This window comes from Microtus oregoni, unplaced genomic scaffold (genome assembly GCF_018167655.1).
Source record: "Microtus oregoni isolate MIOR12 unplaced genomic scaffold, Mior012 000057F_ref0000458, whole genome shotgun sequence".
Lineage (NCBI taxonomy): Eukaryota > Metazoa > Chordata > Mammalia > Rodentia > Cricetidae > Microtus > Microtus oregoni.
In genome coordinates, this window is record NW_024543833.1 from 10451962 (window position 1) to 10468963 (window position 17002).

Consider the following 17002-nt stretch of genomic DNA (forward strand, 5'->3'; position numbering starts at 1 on the left):
AGTAGCTTTATTTTTTTTTTTCCTAGACAGGGTTTCTCTGTAGCTTTGGAGCCTGTCGTGGAACTCGCTCTGTAGACCAGTCTGGCCTCAAACTCACAGAGATCTGCCTTGTCTCTGCCTCCTGAGTGCTGGGATTAAAGACATGAGCCACAACCATCTAGAAATGGCTTTAATTTTTAACTTAAAATTTTCTAAAATTTTAATGAAAAATTCATTTGTTTATTGTGTGAATGTGTATATGTGGTGGTGGCAGCAGGCGGGGGGGGAGGGGGTTGGCGGGAGCAAACATGCAGAGGCCAGAAGACAACTTTTGAGAGAGGGTTCCCTTCTTTCGCTGTATGGGTCCTTGGATTGAACTCAGATTGTCGGGTTTGGCAGGAAGAGCCTTTCCTTCACTGGCCAAAGATTACGGCTTCCAAATATCCCTTAAATATAATGCGTGTGTATAGGTAATAAATATCACCGGGAGTTTTTCCTTATTAGCTGAAAGGGATAAAAGTCTCTGTGAATCTGGACAATTTGAGGAAGCTTACGGTTGCAGTCCATAGAAAAGTCTGATGATGTAATCTTAATCTTACTCATGGATGTAGACACTGATTCAGTTTTTTTCTCTCTCACAGAATTTGATTGTGGATGTTAACCAAAAAATGACAGACACTATAGTTCGTAAATGAACAGGTCTTAAAAGACTTGGTATAGGAGAATATCTAAAGGCCTCTGGGTCTGTATATACTGAAGATAAGGGAATTGAAAATGACAACTAAATGTCACTCATTGTCCCCATCCCTTACTCCATGTCTAAACATTTAGTGACCTCTCTGACTCATCCTTGAGGTAGGACCGTGAAGGCCGCACTCAGACACAATACTGGCCACATCCCTCGTAGCCCATTTTGGCTGATGTTTCCTAAAGAACAGAGGGAATTATCTTATTTCACTTATAACTTAAACATGGTAGCTAAGTACATCATTCCAGTGTTCCACACCCTACTCTCATAATGAACCATCTAGATCTTACTGCTTCTAGTTATTTTGAAGACTGTACTTACCTAAATCCATCCATTCAAGTGCCAGCCAATAGGCACTGGGTGCTTACGTTGTGTCTGACCCTTGTGCCAAGTACTGCTGGAGGATAGTTTTGTTTTAAGTTGAAGTCATGAACATCAGCAAACACACAATGAACATATGTCAGAGATTTCATGTAACTCATTTTTTAGTGAGGGAGCCAAAAATTGTTGCCTCTTTGGAAGAGATTCTAATGATGTGATTAGCAATGATAAATACAAGCAAACATACAAACCTATCAGGGATGCTGGAATGCATTTGCTTCACAGACACAAAACTGGTCTTTTCCCACAGTGAAAGAGAGAATCAGCTGAGCTGCCACTTTACAGAGTTTATTAATGAGCAAGAACTGCTTACATTGCTGTGAGGTTTCTCCACTTCTCAGCGTTGTGAGACAGCCTTAGCCAAAGACAATGAAAGACAAAGATAAGCACTTCCTTCTTTGTGGCCAGAGAGAGAAGTGCTCTCAGAAGCAGAGCAGGAAGAAGACCCAAGGAAATCACGGGAACAACTGTGGTTGGTTCAGGCGAACTGGAGGCTCACAAGAAAAAGGGCGAAGACCAAACTGAAGAAAGGAGTCAGATCAGAATAAGTCAGACTAAAGGGCTAAGTTGTTACAGGTTTGTGCCTACTATAGCATCAGCGGGTTATACAGGATGCCTTTTTAATAGCATGTCGATTTTCTTTTCATAGTATTTAAAAGAAAATGTCTGTCAGAGTCATCAGTTCTCCAGTAATTTGACTAGAGTAATGCCAAATTTATTTAAGTTAAAATGCGATTTTTCTCTAAAGGAGCCTATAAAATTACCAAGGCATGTGAGGGCGTTGAAATCCTAAAAACTGGCAAGAGCTTAAAGCTTGAGAAATTCTGATTTTAGTAAGTGATGAGGAATATTTGAAATATTGCAATCACGATAGTTACTTAACTTTTGGAGTTTTGAGAACTTATTTAGTCTGCACTAGAAAGAAGACTAGAAGTTCAAGGAGTCTTACAACTGGCTTTGGTGGTGCAGGCCTGAAATGCGAGTACTCAGAGGGCTGAAATAAAAGGATCAAAAGTTTAAGACCAGTCTGAGCTATATATCTGGACTCTGGAAAAGCAAAATCTAAATAAAAAGTATTGTAAAATAGTATAGATGAGCGGTCTATATATAGTATAGTATAGTATAGTATAGTGTAGTGTACTATAGTTTTTTGTGGTAGTAAGTGATCTTTGCCAATAGTAATCTAGGAATGAAAAAAAAAGCAACCATAAATTGAAGAAATATATAGAGTTACTTTTAACCAGTCTTTGTAGATTTAAATGTGAAATATCCCCCACAGGCTCATGTCTTTAACACCTCATCCCAGCTAAGAGTGTGATTTGGGAAATTATGGATTTGAGCCCTAGCTCCAGAAAGTGGGTTGCTTTGGTCTGGGCCTTGAGGGATATAGCCTCACCTCTCTTCTGGTCCCAGTCTTACTACTTCCTGTTCAGTCACTCAGATGTAAATAAGCAGTCTTATGCCCCTGCCATAGTCTCAGCCACTTCAGATACCATGCATTTCCTATCATGATGGATTATAAGGAAAGTAAATTCTTATTCCTTTAAGTTTTGGCTAGTATGAAAACAGTAGGGAATATAGGAAATGGATACTGAGAAGTAAAAGCTATTGCTATGATAATCCTGACCACATGGTTTGTATGTGTTTGGAAATAGAACATAGGAGGACTATGGGAAGAGCTTGGAGCCATGGGCTAGCAAAGCCTTAGTATGCTGTAAGCTCACAATTCTAGGATAAAGGAGGATGTCACGTTGTCAGGAGTTTAAGAAGTCATATCCCTAATCGGGAGCAGAGAACACTTCCTGTGGTTCACAATCCTCTGCTGAGGGAATGGTGCCACCCACAGTGGGTGTGTTTTCCTACCTCATTTACTATAAACAAGATAGTCCTTCATAGATATGCCCATGGGCCAACCAAATCCAGATAGTCCCTCATTGAGACTCCCTTCCCAGGTGACTCTAGATTGCATCAAACTCGCATACTCACCACCATGATAAGCAGACAAAACACAAGAGTTACAGAGTGTCTTAGTCACTGTTCTATTGCTGTAAAGAGACACCTTGACCAAGGCAACTCTTATCAAAGAGTTCAACTGGGGAATTGGGGGCTTGCTTACATTTTCGGAGGGTTAGTCCATTATCATCATGGTGGGAAGAAAACAGGCAAGGCACTGGATGGAGCAGTAGTGAGAGCTCTATATTCTGATCCACAGGCAGCAGGCAGAGAGAGAGAGAGAGAGAGAGAGAGAGAGAGAGAGAGAGAGAGAGAGAGAGACACTGAGCCTGGCCTGGGGTTTTGAAATCTCAAAGCCCATTCCAAGTGACATACCCCTCCTCAACAAGACCACACCTTTCCAAATCCTTTCCATAATCCTTTCCAAATGTCTCATCCACTGGGGACTAAGTATGCAAATATATGAGCCTATGAGGACTACTTTCATTCAAACAAGGCCATCATGCCTTGCACCAAAGTTCTTGAAAGCCATTTAATCCATGCAATGTGTAGCACAGTCAGATTCCCTGGAGGGAGAAGTAGAGAGGCCGTTGTATGGAGCCTCCGGTGTGATAGAGACCTCAAGGTTTTGGATAATGGATATGGAGCTGAAGAGTTTGTGTTTTCTCTGCTAGATTTGATCTTGTTCTGGTATAGTTTTTTTTGTTTGTTTTGATATAGTTCCATTCCTCCTTTTTGGAATGGGAATGTTTAGTCTGTGCCATAGTGTGTTGAAATTAAGTAACTTTATGTTTTGATTTGCTGGGACTCATAGCTAAGAGTGCCTTCGTGACAAAAGATACTTTTGACTTTTGAACAATATTGGAACTATAAGCCGTTTAAAAAGTTTTTTTTATTTCATTTATTTATTTTTGTGTATGTGTTGCAGGTGTCACAGGCATATGTGTTCTATGACATATATATAGAGGCCAGAAGACAACTCCTAGGAGTCTTTTCTCTCATTCCATCACATGTATCTTGGGGATACAGCTCCGATTGTCAGACTTGGTGGCACACACCTTTTATCTGCTGAGCCACCCTGCCAGTCTGACTGTAGGAAGGTTTAAAGTTGGACTGACTGAAAGTAGGTTGCATAGTGAGATAACATGACCTTTGGGAGCCATGAGTGGACTGTTAGAATTTGAATGAAAATGTCCCCTTCAGATTCCTGTGTGATCACTTGGCCTTCAACTGGTGATGTTTTGAAAGGCTGTAGACCTTTAAGAGGTGGGCTGTCGCTGGAGAAGGTAGGCCTTCAGCTGCCAGGCCTTCTCTGTCATGACGGACCATACCCTCACAAACCATGAGCCCCAATCAACCTTTCCCCTCGTGTTATTTCTTGCCAGGTATTGGGCCACAGAGCTGCCAGACTGTAGGAATCATCATGACTGAAAAATCCTGAGGTATTAACTTCCACTTATTTTGTTCAGGAGGAACCCAAACAAATCAGTTCTGTTTACGTTTTGTGTATGTATTGCCAAGGATGGATGGACCCAGGTGTGTGTGTACCAGGTGTGTGTGCACCAGGGTGTATACTGTGGTCAGATTCCCTCCTTCACAATGTGTGTTCCAGAGATTGAACCCTGGCACAGCTACCTACAAATAAACCGAATGAGCACAAAAATACATGTAATTTCTAAAGTGTCGTCTCAAGACTAGGAGTGGCTGCCACATCTCTAGCCAGGAAGTGTCCGTGCAGCACTGACCCACCCTGCTCTTTCTGCCACCCTCACTGACAACCATAGATGCCCCAAGCATTGTATTTTCTCCCATACTTAGGAACTACTCTCAGCCTCAAGTACTTTTTAGTGCTTGGTTTCGAGTCAGACTTATTATAGTATCAAGACTGGCTTTGAACTCGTGATATTGCAGCCTCTACACTTCGACCCCAGTTGCTAGGATTATAAGTCTATGTCACCACAGCCAGACAGACACATTTTTTTTTTAAATTGTAAAGCATGAAGAAAAAAGGAAGAGGTTAAGTTATTTGGCTAATCTTGAGGTGTCTATCCTTGTTCCTTGTTCTAAAATCAACAATTTCTTGCTTCCTTTTTGTTTCAGTATTAGTATTTTGTTACAGACTTGTATGTGTTGAAGTGTAGAACTGTAGAACTTCTGCAGGGATACTACGTTTATTTTCATCTCTCACTATCCTCCCCTGGGTCCATACACAGAATCCCAGCTGATGCCTGGGTGAAAGCTGTTGTAAAATCAAAGAATCAGTCTAGACTGTGACTATTCACTGTCAACTCGGTTGGGTTTAGAATCACCATGGAAGCACACCTTTGGGGAGTCTATGAGGGGCTTTCCAGAAAGGATTAACTGAGGGAGGTGGGACTGAAGTCTTGACTGAATAAAAAAAAAGAAAGCCAGCTAAGCATCAGTATTCATCTCTCTGCTCCCTGACTGCAGATGCAATATGACCAGCCACCTCCTGCTCCCACCAGCATGCCTTTCCCATTGTGATGGACTATATCCTCTCTCAAACTGTGAACCAAAATAAACCCTTTTGTCATTATAATGTCAGGCATTTTCTCAGAACAACAAGAAAAACAACTTACACACAGTTCAATCTTCAGCAAGACAACAGAACTTTGAAAAAGATAGTTGGTATCTCAGAGTAGAAACCCCCTGGGGAGAAAGAGTATATTGTAGCATCATGAACTATCCTTGCAGTTAATTTTCAAGCCAATTTTTCTATGCTTGATACAAAAGGGTAGTTTAGCAATGTTTTAAAAAATAAAAGACATTCACAAATGCTGCTCCCAATGATATTACCATCTTGATGGAGGAAGGTCATTGGCTAATAAAGGAACTGCCCTGGCCCATTTTATTGGTTAGAGGATAGGTGGGAGGAGTAAACAGAACAGAACGCTGGGAGGAAGAGGAAGTGAGGTCAGAGACTCGACCGCTTTCCTCTCGGGAGCAGATGCCTGAGAGAGATGCCATGCCCCACTCCCGGGATGAAGCTCCGACCCAGGATGGACTAGGCTAGAATCTCCCCGGTAAGCGCACCTTGGGGTGCTACACACAGATGATTAGGAATGGGCTAAATTAATATGTGAGAATTAGCCTAGAAGAGAATGGGCCAAACGGTGTTTAAAAGAATACAGTGTCCGTGTAATTATTTCGGGGCATAAACTAGCTGGGCAGGCGGCTGGGGTGTTGGGGACGCAGCCCCGCCGCCACCCTTATTACTTCATATGGCGCCCAACGTGGGGCTCGAACCTACGACCCTGAGATTAAGAGTCTCATGCTCTACCGACTGAGCTAGCCGGGCACCCGGGGTGGTGAGAGGGTCATTAGACACTAGCATGGAACCACAGTGCCCCCCCCCCCCATGTTTCCAGCCATCATCTGCATGTGGTCTGAGAAATGCTAGAGCATGCAAGAGACAGGTTTATGGAAGAGACCCCGCCTATGCAGGCTCTGGGAGGTCATCGTCCATGCTAGGCTGGAGTTGTGTTATGATGCAGCTATTTGGTGGTGGTAGGGGGGCGGGCAATTACTCATCAGTAGTCCCTTGCCCATAAGCTTATTGGTTCAACAAACCAGAGGTGGATGACATCATTGATTTGGTCTTTCACTGGTACTCTTTACATAGCTGTTTCTATCATAGATGTTTGCGCATGTGTCTCCAGGAAAGGTGAGGGTTCCTGTCCCATGCTTTCTCCACCATAACGGGTGGTAGCCATCAAACCATGAGCCAAAATAAGTCTTCCCTCCCTCTCTCCCTCCTTCCCTCCCTTCTTTAAGTGATTATTATTATTATTATTTTGGTCAGGCATTTTGTCACGTCAATGGAAAACAATAACTTATAAAACGGCAGTGCAGACTTACCTGATCAGTCTTAACCAAGTCACACCGATAGAGCGCCTTAGCTGACCTGGTCCAGCATCCTGCCCATTTCAATCTGGATAAGACCTTGGAGCCTAGAAAAATTTTTCTCTCTCTTCTTTAACCTCTGTGACAGTTCTCAAAGGATGGTCCTACCTCGGCAGTGTCAGCATCATGGGGAGCTCTTTAGAAATGCAAAATTGCAGGCTCCAGCACAGACAGCCTAAACCAGAAAATGGAGATGTCCCCCCCCCCCCCCCCCCCCAATGCACACACACATACTGAGTAGCTTCAAAACCCCAACAGGGGATTCTGGTCCATGCTAATGACTGAGAACGGTTCCCCCACACTTCAGCTTCAAAATATTTTGGGGGCAATAATTTCTCTGTGATCCCTTTCAGTCACAAGAGATTACTTCCTGTTTCACATCTAAATTTATCTTCTCAAAGCTTTGAAGGGCGGAGGCCTCAGTCTTCAAAAGTGTAAGCTACTGCGCTTACATGCCTTTGTGGGTAACAGCCCCAGGTGGGTCTCAGCAGAAGGGAAACCACGGAGGAGCTGAAGACACAGCTGGCATTGAGAAGGGGTTACCAGGGCCGGTTCTTGCTCTCCTCCCCTTGACCACCATTTAATCACTGGACAATCCAAGATTTGGTCCAAGCAGGAGCACAGCATAGTCTGCCATGGTTGAGTTTTAAAGGTTAACTCCAGGGTCTAAGGAGTTGGGAACACCGTATAGTGGAGATGCGGAGAGTCTCATTCATTGGTCAAGATTAGTCCAGAAATTGTGCGAATAAAGAGCAAAAAAGGGTATAGGTCTCCAGGAGCTGAGAGCAGAGGAGGAATAAAAATGGCCCCAGATGACAGCGATTTAGAATTTGATGTTTATTTCAGGGGACTCAACAATTTTTATCAGGCTGTGATTTTTATCTTCTTTCTCTTGGCATTTGTCCAAGCTCACTGATGTCTACAGTATAGTAGATTTTAAAGCACCCACACTGTCACCCCCTACCTTCCTCCCAAGGGAAGGATTTCCTTTTGGACTGAACTTGCACTTCCTAGCATCAACCCAATGCCAGAATCTTTGTATGCTCTTACTTATGTGTGTTGTGTGTGTCAGTGTGTGGGTGCCTGCAGAGGCCAGGAAAGGGTAGCAGATCCTCAGGAATTGGAGTTACAGGACCTTGTGGACTACCTGATGCGGGTGCTGGAAACTAACTGTAGGTCTTCTGAAAGTGAAGCAAATACTCTGACCCATTAGCCACCTCTGCAGGCCCATTTTTGCACATTCTTTAAAGCTATGATGACTTTAGGTTGAGAAAATGGATTTTCTGTGTAGAAAATTTCCAAAGAATTTTATCGCTCTAAGTGATTTATATCCCTTGGTTTGACATTATTAATCAAATTATGCCTTCCTTTTTCTGGGTACCACTTTACAATTTACTTTATGAATTGTTTGTGCATTTGGATGTCTCTAAATTTTACAGTAGATTCCACTAATTGTCCTCTGGGAGAAAACTTTTTAATTTAAAAAAATACAGATTTTTTTTTTTTTTTATCTTTGGAAGTAGCACTGAGTGTTCAGCGTCCTTCTGGTCCATCGTCACCTGTCAGATCAGCTTAAACCAGCAGTAACTCAGTTTCAGCCTAGCTGTCTCGGAGTTCTTCAACACAGACTGCCTAGTTCTGGTGACATAAGTAGTTTAAAGTGCTTCAAACCTGTTTGCCTCAAAAATGTTTGGGAGCAAGGCTATCGCTAGAACAGAAAGCACAGACTAAAACAAAAAAGCCCAAATGCTCCCAGCATCCCTAATTTGTGATTGCGCTGTGTCAGACTATACACAATGCGACAGCGTGGACTCTAAGCTATGGCTGCAAACTTTGGGTTTTCACCCTCTTATGCTTCCTCCCATTGTGGTTAGTATTTGGGAGGGGCTTTCCGGGTGCACACTCTTCAGTTTATTTCCAAAAATGTGTTGCATTGTTTTGCATGGGTGTATTTCCTACCTTGTGATACTTAGGTCTCAGAGAGCTGATATACTGTACAGGCATAGTCACATGATCACAGTTGGTTGCAGTGGTGAGGGAGGGCATCTCTATCAACAAGATACGTGGTAAAATGTAAACAGTGTAGAGTTTACCACTTGTCACACCCATTTGAAATGAGCAGTTTAGTAGCATAAAGCATAAATGATTAATATCTCCCATGTTCTGCCAATAGATTAGTGAGAGCCAAGAGGAGGGCAGTTAAGTTTCTACCATTTTCAAGCCTGCCCTGGGGTTTGCTTCTGCAATGCCCTGACCTGAGTCTTCTGTTCATGGGGAGGCTATGCCGACAGCTGGGTTCTCTCTGACCTGCACTACATGTGAATGTAGACTTTGTCGCAGTCTCGTTCTTAAGCCAGGAACAGTGATGACGGCCTTCTCCACTCACCTGCCGCCAAGATTACACCCAGCACTGACACTGTTGAGTGCAAACATTTCTGCTGTTTAAATCTAATGAGCCTCCATCACACATGACAGTGAAAACCCCCATGACAGTGAAAACGCCCATGATGGATCCTTTGTGCTTCAAAGTGAGGGGAGGAGATGGGAACAGATCCAGGCAGATCATCATAGAGATTCACTATTATTGCCCAAAACCAAGAAGGTGTTTTTTGTTTCTTTTTCAAGACAGGGTTTCTCTGTGTGGCTTTGAAACCTGTTCTGGAACTCACTCTGTAGACCAGGCTGACCTCAAACTCACAGAGATCTGCCTGTCTCTGCCTCCAGAGTGCTGGGATTAAAGGCATGTGCCACCATTGCCCAGCACCAACAAGGTTTTCAATCATACATAAGACATCAAATTGTGGCATCCCTTTAGGTGATTTCTGTAAGTATTTTTCCAGCATAACAGCTATGGTTGGTCTTACACTGTTTGTTTTTTTTGGTTTGTTTATTTTTTGTTTGGTTTTTCTTTTTTTTCTTTTTCTCTTAGGATTTATTTTTATTTATGTGTCTGTGTGAGTGTATGCTGTGTGTGTGTGTGTGGTTCCTTCTCAAACACTGATAGCTCCCTAAAGCAAGAGACACCTAAGTAGCTGCAGCTTGTCCCAAGGATTCTGGCAGAACCTCTGCTCAGACATGTGATTGGTACCAAGCCTCAGCCAAGAAAGTGTTCAGCAGGGAAGGGTATGACATCACTTCTGACATCCTACACCAGCGTTCACAGACCTGCCCTGCCAGAAGACAAATACGAGCAGATAAGTTCCCCACGTACCAGTCCTAGCCCAAGATATGGGAGCAAAGAGCAGCTGAGAATCAAGTGGATTTGCTCTAAGTGTTCAGATTAGCTAGCGATCAACTTGGTCTCTACCCCAAAGCCTCTGATGCCTTTGATCATGAGGACATCCATTCCTTTGTGAAGCTAAGAAAATAGCAAACAGGATTCTGGGAAGAGGAATACAAAAACATCTGTAATAAAACTACATTTCTAACTGTACTCAGTAGGAGGGAAATCTCCCTACAGAAGAAATATTTTTTTTTTTTGCTTAAGCAGTGGTTCTCAGCCTTCCTAATGCTGTGACCCTTTAATACGGTTCCTTAAGTTGTGCTGACCCCAATAATACAATTATTTTGCTGCTATTTCATAATTGTAATTTTGCTACTGTTATGAATCATAATGTACCTGATATGCAGGATATTTGATGTGAACCCTGAAAGGGTCACGATCCACACACAGGGCGGGCACTGCTGGTTTATAGCATCAGAAAAAGATCACTGAAACCTCTTTTCTTTTATTCTATATTGCTTTACTTGAGATGGTGCTAAATGTTTTACCATTTTATTTTTATGCACAAACTTGTAGTTTTTAATGTAATAAAAATGTATAGGCCTTACATTTCCTCTTCAAAATCTTACTTCTATCTTTCCCGAGTAAGCAGAAAATTCAGAGCAAATATCCTGGCTAAATAGGACTTAATTCCATGTTTTGTTTGTTTTATTGATTTTTATGAATCTATGCCCTTCAAAAACTGTTATTTAAACAAGAATTCTAGTATCTGTGGGCTGATGAGATAATTGACAAAGCAAATGTGGTCAGACCTAATATATATGTGTTTATATATATGTTTATATATATATATATCAGCTTCATACATTCATTTTACTTTCATCAGAATATAAATTGCACAAAGCAATGGGTTTCATTATAACATTTCCATAGCTCTTATATGTGTGCTGCCCTGCTCACCTGTTCTGTTTCTCGTTCTTGTTCCTTCACCTCTCATATCCTGTTCTACTTCCCTGTTCTAGCCCATGGTGATAAACACCATGATAAAAAGCAATCTGGGGAGGAAAGGGTTCATTTCGTCTTATAGTTTACAGTCTATCATGGAGGGAAGTCAGGGTAGGAACTTGAAGTAGGAACCTGGAGGCAAGAACTGGAGCAGAGGCCATGAAGAATGCTGCTTACCAGTTTGCTCCCAATGCTGGACTAGCCTGCTTTTGTATAGAGCATAAGACCACCTTCTCTGGAGGGGACGCTGCCCAGAGTGGGCTGCTGCCCCCTTCATTGACCATCAATGAAGAACATACTTACAGGCCAGTCACATGGAGGCATTTCCCCAATTGAGGGTCCTTTTATCCCAGATGACCCTAGCTGGTACCAAGCTGACAAAAAATCCACTATCCCCAATTCTACATGTGATAGAAAATACATGATATACATGATGCTTGTTGTGTTGCTTCTTTTCTAGTCGCTGTGATCCAAGAGCAGGTGAGAAGCAACCTGACTGAGGGATTACAGTGTGAGAGGACACAGCCCATCACAGTGAGGAAAGGCATGGCAGCTGGTCACGTGACATCTGCAGTGGGGGTGGGGGGTCGGGGGATGGCGAGGGGGGAAGCAGCAGGGAGGATGATAATGAATGTGATGCTTAGCTAGCCTTCTCCTGTTCATTCATCCCAGGACCCTGGTTCCCAGAATGGCGCTGCCCACATTCAGGTTTGTTTTCCAGCCTCAGTCAAACCTTCTGGAAATACCCTCGCCCACAGCCAGAGGTGTTTTTCTGCAGTGAGTTCTCAGTCCGTTCAAGTTGACGATGATTAACGATCATCACACTTGACTTTCTGAGACTGGCTTATCTTGCACAATGATCTCCAGTTCCATCCATTTTCCTGTAGGCAACATAATTTTAATTTCTTGAATGGGTGATTGAATAGTCCATTGTGCAAACATGCCACGTTTTCTTTATCCATTCATCTGTTGAGGAGTATGTAGGCTGATTCCTAATTAGCTCATTGTGAATTTTACTGCAGCAAACATGGGTTTGCAGATATCTATAGTATTACATTTATTTTTTTTTAGGAGATAAATACTAGGAGTTCAAGGAATTGGTCTTGAAATAAAAGTAAGCCTCAGAGTGAGTTTCAACTGTCTCATATAAGAACTCTCTTTCCTAACCACTTCATATTGCTCTATTGTGTTGGGCCATTTGTTCGTTTTTGACTTTATCCTCTCCTGTTTTGTGTGTGTGACATTCCTTTACTGTTACTGTTTTTAGTACATTTGTTTGTTTATGTATTTACTGTGTATATGTACATGTGTCTCAGCACACAGAACGGTGGAGGACAACCTGTGGGAATTGGTCCTTCCTTTCTAGCAAGTGAGTCCCGGCACGGGACTGAGGTTGTCAAGCTTGGTGATAAGTGCCTTTACCCACCGAGCCATCTCAATGGCCCGATTTGTTTATTTGTCCCGACTATTAAGTTCTTCCTCCTTCTCTGGAACAGATCTTAGACTGAAAAGACCCAGGGATTTGGTTCTCTCTGTCCAGTCCCATGCCACGGGTGTGTTTGCAAAAGAGCGGTGTTACTTCAGGGCCTTTCAACTTTCAATATTTTTCTTCTCCTGTGTAGATAAAACTGAAGAACTGAACCCTCCAGCTGTGCAAGCCTGACATTTAATAGCTTCAGATTGTGGATTTTTGTCTTGTGAACCTCTTCTGTCAATAACAGGGAGGCACACACTGTAACTCACACCGTCGCGTTGCTTTTGAGGAGCACAGGGCTCACCACAGAGGGAGGTTTCGGTCATGTCCCTTTCAAAGTCACCCACTTAGAGGTGCTAATTTTAGCCACGTCTGTCTCACAAGAGGTCTCCTTCTAACTAGTCAGTTTCCAGGTATCAAGCTTTAAAATATTTTTGTAGTGAGGCAAGAAAACTTAAAAAAAGGATGTCTCTGGATTTTCCATGTCCTTTCTTGGGTCTAAACAAAATTCAAAGAAACGCTCATACCAAAACTTCTTTGAAACAGGAATAATGGCCGACAAACTGCAGGACTAGGGCCTGGGAGCACTTTCTATGGTTTCTCATAATCGTTTTCATTCATTTGTTTGTTCATTAATTAACTGATTAATTTAGAGATAGGGTGTTTCTATGTAGCCCTGACTGGCCCGAAACTCATTATATAGATCATGCTGGCCCCAAACTCACAGAGATCTGCTAATCTCTACCTCCTAACTGCTGGGATTAAAGGTGTGTTGCTACCATGCCTGACTGTTTTTCAGACAAGGTCTCAGATAGCCTAGGCTGGCATTAAACGCATTGTATTGCTGAGAATGGCCTCAAATTCCTCAGGGGAGGGGAAACTCCTGTCTTTTGTGTCTTCTGCTCAGAGAATTTCAGAGGGAGACTCAGTGTCATTTCTAAAGGGATAACACGTGAGATCTTATTTTCATCTCCCTCCCTGGGGGTTTCCTTATCACGACTTCCAAATGCCTGATTCCTTCGCTGTCCTCAGAGGAGAGCGATTAAATCAAGGTCCTGCACAGACTGTGCGAGAGCTGTCCTCCAGCAGCAGTCAGTGAAGGCTCATCTGGATCTCAACTCCCTAGGGCTGTGTTTCATCAAGTCCCTTTGCCAGGGCCTCTCAGGCAAGCAGTGCCAGCAAGAGTCGCACCTACTGCAGAAAACGGCCCTCAAGTTTCATCACAGTGATGCAAAAAAAAAAAAAAAAATTCTCCAGCTTCAGCCGTGACCTAGTTCATTCAAGGGCAGGCAAAACTTGCTCTCCTTCCAGAACTTGCTTGGACGCGGACTTTTCCCTCCTAAGAAGACATGAGTTTTTCTGAAACAGACCCAACTGCACTTTGATTTGTTTGTGGACGAGACCCTGAATCTCAGTCCCTGTCAGGGGACAAGGACATAAAGACGTCCAATCAATGCTTCACATACGGCCAGGGGACCCCGACAGCAAGCCAGCCCTCCAATAACATCTCCTGGATAAACAGAATTGAAAAGTAAGTATGGAGACTTTCAGTTTTTAACAAGGATTGGCTATCCTTTAAATATCACTGTCGACATTTTCTATAACAGAGAACAAAGGCAGGCTGTCTCCTTTTGAGACAGACCAAGGCTGGAGGGGATATTGCGGTGTATCAGGCTTTAACGTGGCCAAATGTTCAAGGTCTTGTGTCAAGTCGCCTCTGACCTCTATGAAACTTGGGAACATTTTAAAATGTTTGTTTATTTTGGCTTGCCAGTGATTAAAATCATTCCTTTCACACCACCCCTGTCTTAACAGTTAGAACAACAAACATAAAAAACGACCCAAAGGACCGATTTGTAAATGAAGATCATGTCCACTGTAAACTTGAGGAATCAAGGCAAATATTTACTTGATACTAGCCCCGGGCATTTAATATTTTGTTCAAATATTATTCTTTTTGCTTGGGATTTTCTGAATGATTAGAAAATGTTAGCTTTCTAGGTGGGCAGCTTTCTTGTGCAATAATAGCTCAAGTTGCTGGGAAATCAGTGGGTATTTAAAAATGACTTATATAGACATTCACTGTCACTAAAACAGATTTAAAAAATCCTCGAGATTAAAAAGTCAGCCCAAAAGGGAAATCATTAAAAAACAGGATTCGTCATCATGTTACATTTTAGTAAATTTTAATAAATACATTTAAACTTCAGAACTTCCAATTAAGGGTGTCAGTTACAGGCGTCTGACAGCCATTTAAAAATAGATCTAAGCAAGGCCAGCATTTCACCTGCTTCTGCTCAGATTATCTCCTTTCCACAGCTTCCTCCTCGTGCAAAGGTAGCCTTCTTTCAGTCAAGCCGGAACAGTGCTCTAAAGGCATGTAGTCTGATTAGACCAGCAGGCCAGGTAAGGGGAACGAGCGAGAGTTATGTGCTCTAGGGTTCGGCACTTAACCAAGAATCTGAGCAACCTTTTATAGCAGCCATTCAACACATCTTATATTAAAACCTGCTGATGGCTAATAAGCAGCTGCAGATACTGGAAGTCAGGATTTAAATACATTTTAAGTCTCAAAGTATACTGTCCTTTTCAAGTGTTTATCAAACACGGGATCAGAATTTGGGTGCATTTTTAGTAGAGTGGAGTTTGTGTTCATAACAGGTTTTGAACAGCCCTGTGCACACTTATGTATAGATATTAGCATACGCAGGGAGAATGTGCCTGAGAGTTCCCTGACCTGCACGGCGCCGAGGAAGTCTTCAAGAAGAAAGGACGGGATCCAAAGCTCAATTTGGGATCTGCCTCTAACTACAGCCCAGTTTTCTCACCTGTAAAATGAAGATAGCATCCATTTTAACAGGACTGATAGAGGCTGGGATGAGCCAAACACCTGCAGTATCCATGGCACCATAGTTTCTCAACAAAAGTAGGCTGTCTTCATTAAAAAGTATTTTTTTTTTTTTTTGCCGTTAAAAAGTCTCTCCCACAGTACTTCAGGATATGATCACAGGAACTATACAAAGTAATAGGAAAAACACTTCTTATTGATAGTGGCACAATGAAAAAATTAGATACTTCAAGAAAAACTCTGTACTTGAAAACAATATGTCAAAACAACAACTCTTAAAAAGGATTCTACCTTAGAATATTTTGATGATTAATAAGAGAAAATATGATTTTTTAACTGAAGATCATATGCCTTTTTTGAGAGATTTTTTTAGATTGATTTTTATTGAGCTATATATTTCTCTCTGCTCCCCTCCCTTCCTCTCCCTTTCCCTTCAACCCTCTCCCAAAGTTCCCATGCTCCCAGTTTACTCAGGAGATCTTGTCTTTTTCTACTTCCCATGTAGATTAGATCCATGTATGTCTCTCTTAGGGTCCTCATTGTTATCTAGGTTCTCTGGGATTGTAAATTGTAGGCTATTTTTTTTCTTTATGTCTAAAAATCACTTTTGACTGAGTACATTTGATATTTGTCTTTCTGGGTCTGGGTTACCTCACTCAATATGATGTTTTCTAGATTCATCCATTTGCCTGCAAATTTCAAGATGTCATTATTTTTTTTCTGCTGTGTAGTACTCCATTGTGTAAATGTACCATTTTCCTTATCCATTCTTTGGTTGAGTGGCATTTAGGTTGTTTCCAGGTTCTGGCTATGACAAACAAAGCTGCTATGAACATAGTTGAACGCATACCCTTGTGGTACGATTGAGCATCTTTTGGGTATATACCCAAAAGTGGTATTTCTGAATCTTGAGGAAGGTTGTTTCCTAATTTTCTGAGTAATAGCCATACTGACATTCAATGGAGCTGTATCAGCTTGCACTCCCACCAGCAATGCAGGAGTGTTCCCTTTACCCCACAACCTATCCAGCATAAGTTGTCAGATGATATGTCTATTATCTTACAGGATAAGTAAAGATTTATCAGCATCATTTCAGAATATTTTTTTAAAAATATCTATCAGTACCATGTTAAAGTCTAAGTGTTAGGATAACCACAGGAATAGAAGGTAGGGTAAATCTACATGTACAAGCCAATATCTGTGGTTATTGTGGAAACTATGTAAAGTCAGGCAGGAGCCTAGCTTTCCTCAAAAATTATAGTTTGTCTTCACATTGATTAAACAGGCCAAGTAGAGCATGGAAGGAGAGATAGGAATTCTCTAAGGAGACATGTAGTTGGTAGAGTAGGACAGACCCCACACCTGAAGAGGCCATCATGGAAGCAGGGTGGTTTCTGGTCTATGGAGGCTCACAGTAGACCAGCGCTATGAACTCGGTAGGAGATAATGAGGCTTGGGAGTAGAGAG

General features: G+C 42.2%; 1 protein-coding gene across 1 annotated transcript in view; it reads left to right on the forward strand.

The window, feature by feature from the left end:
• The first annotated feature begins 14010 nt into the window (after window positions 1-14010).
• Alpk2 (alpha kinase 2) overlaps window positions 14011-17002 on the forward strand; it is a 112633-nt gene continuing 109641 nt past the window's right edge. The window contains exon 1 of the mRNA XM_041639119.1: window positions 14011-14218. The gene's annotated coding sequence lies outside the window, so the exon portion shown is untranslated. The remainder of the gene's footprint in view (window positions 14219-17002) is intronic.